This window comes from Berghia stephanieae, chromosome 13 (genome assembly GCF_034508935.2).
Source record: "Berghia stephanieae isolate SIO BIC M18660-M18661 chromosome 13, UCSD_Bste_1.3, whole genome shotgun sequence".
Classification (NCBI taxonomy): Eukaryota; Metazoa; Mollusca; class Gastropoda; order Nudibranchia; family Aeolidiidae; genus Berghia; species Berghia stephanieae.
Genome location: NC_088372.1, coordinates 15,235,171 through 15,240,170, shown reverse-complemented (window position 1 = coordinate 15,240,170; position 5,000 = coordinate 15,235,171). Strand labels below are relative to the sequence as shown.

The following is a 5,000-nucleotide window of genomic DNA, read 5'->3' as shown; positions in this document are numbered from 1 at the left end:
GGAGTAATAGTTTGTTTGTTTTTTTGGACCCCCATATCCACTCAGAAGTGATAAGCTAGTTGGGTCTGTTTGACTATTGTCGTCTCACACTATAGATAGAATGCGCTTGGCCAAGGAGTTCACAACATTGCCATCCGGAAGTATAACGGACCAACACACAAACTCTGTGTAACCATGAACTTTTATAGTCTGGTTAATACAGTTTAGTGAGAACAACTCACAAACGCGGATGGCAAAAACAATAACAAAGGCCTGAGTGACGTCATCTTTGAACTATCTATAGAATAGCGTGCCCTTGGCTAAGAAACTCACAACATTGCCATCCTGAAGTGTAACGGACCAACACACAAAACTATGTGTAACCATGAACTTTTACAGTCTGGTTAATACACTTTAATGAGAATTACTCATAAACGCGGACGGCAAAAAGCAATAACAAAGACCCGAGTGACGTCAACTCCATTATATCGATGTAAATCAGGATAAACTCTGGTACATGAGCCTAATAGATTTGGAGGATTTCGACTTATTTATCTATGACTATGTTCTTATCGCAAGTAAAAAAAATCATCCCAAAGTGGAAATTTGTCTTCTGGGTTTATTCCAGGTGAAGACTGGAATAATCCAAACGTTAGCCGCAATGCAGCGCCGCATACTGAGCTAGAGGGAGGTCACTTGCTCAAGCCAGACAACGCAGCGGGTATTCTAACTCGGTACCTTTCGGGTTCGAAGCAAAGACCGTGCCGCTGAGCCACGGTGATCCATTATTGGTGAATGTCTATGAATAAATTAGGACCAGACATCTTACAAAATGTTTGTAAAGTATAAAATATTGCCTCCTATCGTCTCAAATTAGTATAATGTCTGAGTTAACCCTCTACTTGCCAGATATTGTCAGAATTTTCCTTGAAACTTCACACCCACACAACACTTACATAGATTTACTTACTCAAATGGGAAAAAAGCAAAACATACAATCTATACATTTTGATATTGTTCAGCAAATAGAGTTCTACAACACATTGTCGAGTGTTTTTAATAGCTATAACCAATATTTTTTTTAAATCACAAACTTTAAATGTTGTGATGTACACATGAAATCAGCATGGGAATATTGGTGGTTCTATCGTAACGAATTTTTCGATCTTCTGTGGTTGGCAAGGAGAGAGTTAACCAGATGTCAAAAAGTGAATTTTAAGTAGGAACGATGGGTAAAGTGCAATTCAAGTTTCTATAATTTTAAGAGACAATATTAATCTATTGCCTTCAATAAAAAAAGATAATTTACGGGTCTCATATTTCTCATCTTGTTTCACCTTTTTAATATTTAAATCATTTCGACATAATAACGTTTTGGGGCGCAAGCTCACATACAATTGTCTTTATGTTTATTAATGAAATTTCTATACCCAACTAATAAAAATGTTACAGTGAATGACATAATCAGTCGGATGGTGAAAATGTTTGAACTGAGATATTGCCAAGTTAAGTTAGTAGGTCAATTTTTATCAAAAATGTGTTCTTATCATAAATGATTAAATCAACCCTTTTTGTACATCTTCCGTAAATGTCAAAGCATAATTTCACTTCTAAATATTTTTTACAGCTAGTCAAGTTGAAAAAGTATGAATTTTGAGAAATGTTGCTGGATACCTTTCCAATACATCTGACCATAACTTCATGAAAAATTACCCGATTTACTTCAAATAAAGAGTAAAATGGAAATCCAACATTTTCACTTTCCGATTGATTATGTCATGCACGGACGCAAATGAGAGCATATTTAATGTTCAATCAAAGTTCTGAAATAGCGTTACTAAAACCCGAATATGCGTTAGCGTTCACTTTCTCTCTCTCGTTTTGAAATTTGTTTTAGATTTACCTGATAATAGCATAAACACACGTAAAATAGGAATACAGTGATTGATGAATGGCAAAATGAGAGAACATAATAAGAACACTATTAAATGAAATATGCAGAGGGCGTAGGGTTCTAATTTTAATTGCACTTCGCTCACACTTAAAGGAGACATACCGAAGAGTACCTATATGCAGGTCTGATATCCGAACGCACTTATGGGCCTAGTGGACAATATTTTGAGTCAATGATTTTAGATTTCCATTACAACAATGAGCCCGTAAGGTGTTGGGTTATCAGACCTACAAATGAGTACACGTCGGGACATACCTATCCCTGGTGGAATGGAAGAAGAAAAAACTTGAGCTTTTATATACAGCAATATCCACTAAATGTGCTCAAAGCCCTTTAGAAAAGGTCCAACAGCAGCACATAACATATAGGACAAGGCGTGACGCCTGTTAGGCGATATTACAATTTGTTTTTGACAGACACAACGTTGTTAACTGCCAGGTTCTCATATAGCACATGGGAGACGATGAGAGAATGTGAGTAAAGAGCCTTTTCCAATGACTTAACTATGCGCCGAGCAAAACACGAACCCATTTCGATCCGATAGCGAGTGTCATACCACATGACCACATATTTGTTCCTGACACCCCCCCCCCCCCTTCTCCCCTCAGTTCATTCAGCAGTGACTAGGTGGCAGAGTGTATAAGATCTAACAGAAAGTACATTGCAACTAGACTAAAGTTATCTCCAAAGGGTAGCAGGAAATTGTTTAACGCTCTAAACTCAGTAGTATCCAAGGGCCGTATAAAAAATAGTGCTACTTTTTATCTATGCGGAAGAAGTGGAGCTTCTGTCTTAGAGACTTATTAACGGGCAGGTTGCAAGACAAATTTTCTTAAAGTATTCTGTTGATGGGGTTCGTTCAGTTTGTTGGGCACTCGCTTCACAAGCAAAAGGGACTGGTATCTTTCCGGGTGCCGTTGAAATTATTTCTAACTCCACGGTACACCCAGCGGGGATTTTGTAGCTGCACCTGTTAAATTTAGCGGACAATACTTCGCGAAAGACAAGCGAGCGCTCTATCCAAAAGATAGCAAGCAATTTTATTGTCTGTTCAACGTTAAAGGAATGGGATAAAGTCCGACTTGATGGGCTTATGGCTCTGAAGAACTACTTTTTCTGATTTCTATTTGGTTTGTAGAAATTACGGTATTTTGTTTAGAAGTGAAACTGAATGAAGAATATATTAATTCAGCTATGATGAGAGCAGATACATTTAGGCAGGGAGATAGGGGGTGGGGGGGGGGGGTAAACAGACAGGAAATATAGATAGATAGATAGATGATGATGATGAGATGGATAGGAGAGTAGATAGATAGATAGTAGATAGATAGGATAGATAGAGATAGATAGATAGATAGATAGATAGATAGATAGATAGATAGATAGATAGATAGATAGATAGATAGATAGATAGAATAGATAGATAGATAGATAGATAGATGAGATAGATAGATAGATAGATAGAGTAGATAGATAGATAGATAGATAGATAGATAGATAGATAGATAGAGATAGATAAAGATAGAGATAGATAGATAGATAGAATAGATAGATAGATAGATAGATAGATAGATAGATAGATAGATAGATAGATAGATAGATAGATAGATAGTAGATAGATAGATAGATAGATTAGATAAGATAGATAGATAGATAGATAGATAGATAGAGTTAGATAGATAGAATAGATAGATAGATAGATAGATAGATAGATAGATAGATAGATAGTATGATAGATAGATAGATAGATAGATAGATAGATAGATAGATAGATAGATAGATAGATAGATAGATAGATATAGTTTAGATAGAAAGTAGATAGATAGATATAGATAGATAGATAGATAGATAGATAGATAGAATAGATAGATAGATAGATAGATAGATAGTAATAGATAGATAGATAAGATAGAATAGATAATAGATAGATAGATAGATAGAAGTTAGATAGATAGATAGATAGATAGATAGATAGATAGATAGATAGATAGATAGATAGATAGAATAGTTAAGATAGATAGATAGAAATAGATGATAGATAGATAGATAGATAGATAGATAGATAGATAGATAGAATAGATAGAAAGTTAGATAGATAGATAGATAGATAGATAGATAGATAGATAGATAGATAGATAGATAGATAGATAGATAGATAGATAGATAGATAGATAGAAAGTTAGATATGTAGTGGAAAGACAGGTATATTGTAGGTACCTTGATGGATATATTGATTGATTGATAAATGTTTGAATGACAAGATGGTCATATAATGTGATATTTATTTATTTTTAATCATCAAAGAAAGACATGGGAAGAAGAATAGAGAAAGAGAGAGCGAGGGGTGGGGGGGGGGGTAACTTTGTAAGAATAAATTATAGATTTTGACGATATTTTTATAAATAAAATAAGTTAATAGAACAGAATATTTACCTGATTAAGAATCAAAATCGTAGATATCACAGGTCAGTCTAATTACACGAGTTGACGCGTGTTTTCGATTAAAAGTACAAACCCCGATACTTGTCTGTGTGGAATGATAGCGCTGCGTTTCTTATGCCACTTCGATGCGGTGAACGGAATTACTCAATTATCTTATGAAGAGACTAAACTACGGGATTACTAGAAGCATTTAAGAGAGATAATAGTCGAAAGAATGCTCATGAGCGAGGCACGCGCACTGCTTTTTATAACGATTCCAGTGTGAGCGAAAAATTGCCCCCGCATTTCGCCACGACAGTCACCAGTCCTTTCCAGGGAATAGGGAAGGAGTCGGAGAAGCGACAATCACTTCTGTTACTATTATTAGCTACTCGTGGGTTTCTTGTGTGGGATTTGTTTTGACGTGTCAATATTTGCAGGTCTGATAAGCGGACGCAAGGGCACATTTTTAACATTTTTTTTTTTTTTTTTTTTGTAATGGAGGATATTTTGCATTGGTTAGATAGAGAGCATTTCCGTCACAACAATGAGACCAATACAATTTGGGTTATCAGACCTGAAAATAAGTACACGTCGGTCTTGTTGCTTCTTTTTTCTATTTTTTTTTTTTTTTACCATCACTAGT

General features: G+C 35.3%; 1 protein-coding gene across 1 annotated transcript in view; it reads right to left on the bottom strand.

Moving 5' to 3' along the window:
- The window catches only part of LOC144959161 (uncharacterized), a 140,753-nt gene extending 136,115 nt beyond the window's left edge, over positions 1 to 4,638 (bottom strand). Inside the window, exon 1 of the mRNA XM_078891679.1 lies at positions 4,367 to 4,638. The gene's annotated coding sequence lies outside the window, so the exon portion shown is untranslated. The remainder of the gene's footprint in view (positions 1 to 4,366) is intronic.
- Positions 4,639 to 5,000: the final 362 nt, after the last annotated feature.